Here is a 6,394-nt window from a genome sequence, read left to right on the forward strand (position 1 = left end):
AGTCTATTCTATTATGCGAAACATTGTAGTCGATGCCAGGGTCAGGCAGCACCCTCTCCTTTTATGTTCACAGCAGTAAGCAAACAACACAACGAATTACGCTTTCTCTACAAACGTGCGCAACATTCCCTGCGCGTAGACAAACGGGGCCCGGACATTTGAGCGAGGAAAAACGCTGCCGCGCGGCGCCGCTAGCACCCGCTCGCATTCGCCTGTTCTCGGCATTTGCCTAGAACTCGCCAGTTTGGCGCCGGGCACGCTGTCCACGCGGTGAAGGGCGGCATATTCGTAGTATCGCTGGTGTGAGAAAGCAGGTGTCGGTGGTGGTTCCTCACCAATATAATTTATTGCGTACTCAAAATTATTCATTGCACAAGACTCTATCAAGCGTTTTCACACAGTTTTTGCCACTTTTGGGTCGTATTCGTTTTTTGAATCTATGAGGCGTGATGACCTTTTCCAGCCTGTAAGCGCTGGCTGACTCCACCTGTATGTCTGGCGTATATTTTTACGTTATATGTTTTTCCGTGACATTACGCACTCAATTTTGCATGTGTTCTTGCAAAACCATTTCGTTCATTTTTTTCAGGACGTGGTTGTGTCCTGTAATGTTTATGATTGGTCGTATTTTGTGAGGCTTCATTCATGAGGTGTAATTCGCAGCCCGTTTCCTGCTTGTTCGTTTCTGCCCTGAGTTTCTGTTTTCGGTGTCGATGAAACCGTTATACAAGAGTTTAATCTGTATGCTCTTCCCTCTAGCCATGTACCGCTCTGTGTAATTTGGTTTACCGGGACATGACATACTCAAAAGAGTATGCAAAATGCCCCTCTCGCCGTGTACAAAAATATATTTTCATAATCTACATAGCGAGACACTGTCCATTAAAGCATGCTTTAAAAAAAGTTATTTTTGTGTCCATGGTAAATGGCTTCCTTAGTGATGCTCCAGAAACGATTGAGCATTGTTTCATCAATTGCAAAGGTGCAATGCTGTTCTGGGATATCCTGCAACGGACATTGAAAAAAAAAGACTTCGATCATTTGACACCGCATTTTATTTAGTACCTCACTGCAATGCCATCTGTTGATAAGCCAATACACATGTTGGTCGAATGTTCAAGGTAATTCCCCTAGGTGCAGTAAATTTGTACTAAGGGAGCAAATTACTCATTGCCATCCACCTAATTTCAGCAATACGGCTACACTGCTCGCACTTCGAGATACTGTTAATTCGTCCTCCTTCTTATCATATGCTAGCCGTCCCGGTTAGCTCACATTACCGTAGAGTGACTGCTCCGGTGAAGCGGTGGTCCCGGTTTTGAACCTCGGACAAAGAAGAATTTTTCTTAAACCACTAAGTTTCTGTGGAAGCTGTATAGCTTTTCTTTGTAGCCTTGTGTGGATGCTAATGAGTAATTTGATCTCTTATTGCCTTAGACATGCTCTTTCTGACTGCACTACATAGCCCCTAGAAAACGCGCATAATGGACCGACATTATGAACCTGTTTTTTCTTTAACTGTCTGCTGCGGCAGAATGATTGTTTGTCTAAAGGCATTGTACACCCAGACTGAGTTTCAACTGGAGTAGCGACCACTCCTAGTGCTTTGCTCTTCATTGCCATTTTTCTAGTGCATCGTGGCTTAGCTGTATCGTATTCTGATGTAGTAGGGATGTGCACTGTGTCGCGTCTTTTCTCGTGCTTGGTTGTTTAGGAGTTTCTTATTATGCTGGTGAAGACGAATTTTTATCGCGCAAAGGCATCTGGGGCCGAAGAACACCATGGCACAAAGTTTGTTTCTCCTACTGAAGGTGGGGTCAAAGACCCATATTCCAAATATTTCACCCTAAAGAAGCCGAGCATCAGGCAGGGGAAAGCTTCTACCCGTTGTATCACCGGTGGGTACCCGGCGGCACTGGGGATCGAACCCCACACCTTCCGCATACGATGCAGTTGCATTATGCATTTTGTTGATTTGCGATTGCTTTCTTCATGCTTTGTACATAGAACATTGCTGCAATGTAACAAATAACATGTTTAAAGAAAAAAAACAAGCGTCGGTGCTTCTGTGGTAGAATGTTCGCCTGCTGTGCGGTAGGCCACGGTTCGATACCTGATCGACGCGTGATTTATTTCTTTGCTCGGGTGTTTTCACTAATAGCGGCCGTACTTATAACTATTGTTCTGCCAAGTATATTGCGAGACTTTATAAAGGTGGGTTTTTATATACTACGGTTTCCTTCAGATAGAGCTCTATGTATGGGCGTGCTATTTAAACTCACCCGCACGACACAATATGCCGTGTATCGGCGATTTTCGCGTACTGAGCACCACACTAGCGGCAGCGCCGAGAAATATTCTGTGAAAGATCGGTCCATCGAAATCCACACTGTTCTTTGCGTTTCACAAGTGCTTCATAGCTACGTGCACACATCCAGCCAGTTTCGGGGGAAAATTAATTTTAAAAGCACTTCCACATGGATTTGTCAAGTGCCATGAATACAAGAAGCGTTGCATTATGGTACGGTACGATAAGGTGCGATTCGGTTCTGTACGGTAAAGCAGGGTACGGTAAGTAAGGTTCGATGCGGTGCGGTATGCGTGGCGTGGAATGTTATGCGGCGTTTATAATTTCTTACAGCTGCTCACGGGGTATGAGAGTCGCTCTAGTGGAAGTTTCAGGATTAATATAGACCACATGGAATTTGAAGTTTTCTCGATATGTCCGTGCTATAGTAAAATTCTCGGAGGATTTTAATTCACACAATTGGGACTATAACGTGTGAGAAAATAGCTAGGTTAATAACCGCCGAAAAACATTATTAATGATAGATTTTGTTGCGCGGGAGGAAAACATGAACTAACCGTTGATACCTAAAACTGTGTCCTTATCCGACGAGGTTAAATAAAATATGAAAAAATGCAATAACTATAATAATTGTAATAATAATAATTGGTTTTGGGGGAAAAGAAATGGCGCAGTATCTGTCTCATATATCGTTGGACACTTGAACCGCCCCGTAAAGGAATGATTAAAAGAAGGAGTCAAAGAAGAAAGGAAGAAAGAGGTGCCGTAGTGGAGGGCTCCGGAATAATTTCGACCACCCGGGGATCTTTAACGTGCACTGACATCGCGCCGCACAAGGGCTCCTTAGCGTTTTGCCTCCATAAAAACGCATCCTCCGTGGTCGGGTTCGAACCCGGCAACTCCGGATCAGTAGCCGAACGCCTAACCACTGAGCCAGCGCGGAGGGGCGATGGTCTAAAATGAAAATTGGTTTTGGGGACAAGGAAACTGCGCAGTATCTGTCTCGCATATCGGCGGACACCTGAACCGCGCCGTAAGGGAAGGAATAAAGGAGGGAGTAAAAGAAGAAAGCAAATCGAAAATTGATTGTTGGGAAAAGAGAATGGCGCGGTGTCTGTCTCACATCTCGGCGGACACCAGAACCGCGCCGTAAGGGAAGAGATAAATGAGGGACTGAGAGAAGAAAGGAAGAAAGAGGTGCCGTAGTAGAGGGCTTCAGTGCCGCGTTTCTGTTAGAACGTTGTGGGCGCCAACGCATGCAGCTCACATCTGTCCTTACTGCCACGTCACTCCACGTAGCTTAAAGCGCGACAGAGGTGCCAACCGTCCCAGAGGGCCAGTTATGCGCCTTTCCTTTGCTTTCGAAGAAAATTGAACATTGGCTTTTTTGGTTTTGAAGAAAGGAAATGGCGCAGTAACTGTCTCGAATATATCGGTGGACACCCGAACCGGTATTTAAGAAAGGAAATGGTGAAGTGACTGTCTCACATATAACGGTGGACACCCGAATCGCGCCTTAAGGGATTTGACCTCAGGCTCACTTCAATAATAATAATAATAATAATAATAATTGGTTTTTGGGGAAAGGAAATGGCGCAGTATCTGTCTCATATATCTTTGGACACCTGAACCACGCCGTAAGGGAAGGGATAAAGGAGGGAGTGAAAGAAAGGAAGAATAGGTACCGTAGTGGAGGGCTCCGGAATAATTTCGACCACCTGGGTATCTTTAACGTGCACTGACATCGCACAGCACACGGGCGCCTTAGCGTTTTTCCTCCATAAAAACGCAGCCGCCGCGGTTGGGTTCGAACCCGGGAACTCACTTCAAGGCCAAAACAGCAATCACAGCGAAATCGTTACGAGGTAGCGAAGTGAAGCTTTCGCTTCAAATAACATAGTCGTATTGGGTAATTAGGCCAAATGCGGATATATGCGCTAGAATTACGTCAACTATCGGTTAAAGATAGGAATTTCTAATTGGTACCAGGATACCACATAATTGCCACCACAATTTCTTCTTCCCTTCAGCTACTCTGCTAGCATCATTAAAATCACGTTCTCCTCATAACCGCTGCTGCTCATTCCGCTTTTCTCGGTGTGCTAGGGCCGGTGCTGCCTGACTAGCACCCTAGGTTCTCGCCTGGTTACCACCGGGTACACCTTGACAAGTAAACCACGCGGTGGGCACGCGAGTAGTTGCAAAAGGCAGGTGCTATGGCAGTTGCCATCGGTTGAAATTGGTTTTTTTTTGGGTTGGGTTGGGACCAAGGTTGCTCTTCCCGTGCAGCCTCTCACGATTAATTGAGCTTCCGCCTGACACGATGGGCAGGTGAAAAGCCTGCCACGAAACCGGCTTCAGACAATAAAGCTGACAAGCACATTACGGCCAAATGTGGGGAACGGCCACTATAGTTTCTTGCACACTAAACAATCTAAAAAAATTTTCGCTATCTCCTTTATAACATCTGGCTGACTTGTCCACACTTCCGTGTGAAAATTTGTCTTTCTGTGGAAGTTAGATGAACTCTGAGAGTAAAAAAAAATTATAGGGTGTGGGCATGTAACCTGCCGCGGTGGCACAGTGGTTAGGGCGCTCGGCTACTGAACCGGAGTTACCGGTTTCGAACCCGACCACAGCCGCTGTTTTTATGGAGGCAAAACGGTAAGGCGCCCGGGTGCTGTGCGATGTCAGTGCACGTTAAAGATCCCCAGGTGTTCGAAATTATTCCGCAGCCCTCCACTACAGCACCTCTTTCTTCTTTTCTTCTTTCACTCCCTCCTCTATCCCTTCCCTAACGGCGCGGTTCAGCTGTCCGCCGATATATCCGAGAGACACTGCGGCCTTTCCTTTCCCCAAAAACCAATTATTATTATTATCATCTGTGGGCATGAACCCATAGAGATATATACGGATGGATAACTATTACAAATGGTCCTAAAACGCTTGCCGAAAAAAGCTGTAGCGCTGAAGACGACGTTCTCTCCTTAAAGGCCCCGCTGCTTTTTAATATTTTGGTCAGTGCCATCCCATTCGTCCTGATATAACAGTTTTTTGGTGTGCAGATGACATACCTTTTTTCGCCTCGCCCAGGGATATCCATTTCCTTTACCAGTTTCGTCAGGGGTATTTGGATGCTCTTGGAGTATGGTTGCACGGTATAAATTTATCCCTGAATCTTGTCAGATGCGGAGTTTTGGTATTTTCTTCAGACGCGCTTTTGCACATTTCGGTTGTCCAACGCTCTAACCAGATTCCGCAGGTGGAATCCGTTAAATATCTAGGTGTTACTTATCAGCCGCCATTTGATTGGAGCATCGAAATAAAGAACAATGTATTTAAAGAAGAACGTGCTCTAGCCCGGCTGATAAGAATCGCCAATAAAAATCTGAGGATGCGCCGTGACACATTATTGTTACTATACAAAGCCTATGTACTAATATGTTATATGTACAGGCAACAAAGACAAAAAATAAAAGCCTATGTAAGACCTATACTTGACTCTGGTTGCATTCTATTCTCTGGTAGCGCAAGCTACATGACTAAACCCTTAAGCTCACTAGAAAGACGTGCTCTACGTCTCTGCCGTGGTCTCCCAAAATCAGCTTCAAACGCCCTGCTTTATCTGGAAGCCCGTATTCCCGACCTTAGCTCCCGCTTTCAAATACTCACGGTGCGAACTTTCCTCGGGTCGTTGGACCCGGTGACTACTGTCAGTACTTCTATTTTTGTGTCTCAGCCGACCTTTTTCTATTCTCATCATTGGCTGCGGTATCAAATGCCACAAGTTATGTTAACGCAGAACCTTTTAACACCGACTGGTGTTGATATGAGTTTTTTGCAGAGGGTTGATCGCACGCCGGCCGCAGTGGAATTCCATTTTGACCAAATCTTCCCATCTCATGCGAAACATATGCCCGCAAAATTTTTAAACGGTCTTCTCTCTGGTCACATAGAGGAATACCTCCCTCGTACGGCGCTTTCTACCGATGCCTCCGTGAGCTGCCAAAAACCTGGAGTTGGCATCTTTTCGGTGGATTTGGCATGGAGCTATTTTGTCAGCATCCAAGATTATATTCTGATATT

The sequence above is a fragment of the Amblyomma americanum genome, chromosome 4 (genome assembly GCF_052857255.1).
Source record: "Amblyomma americanum isolate KBUSLIRL-KWMA chromosome 4, ASM5285725v1, whole genome shotgun sequence".
In the NCBI taxonomy this organism is placed as follows: Eukaryota; Metazoa; Arthropoda; class Arachnida; order Ixodida; family Ixodidae; genus Amblyomma; species Amblyomma americanum.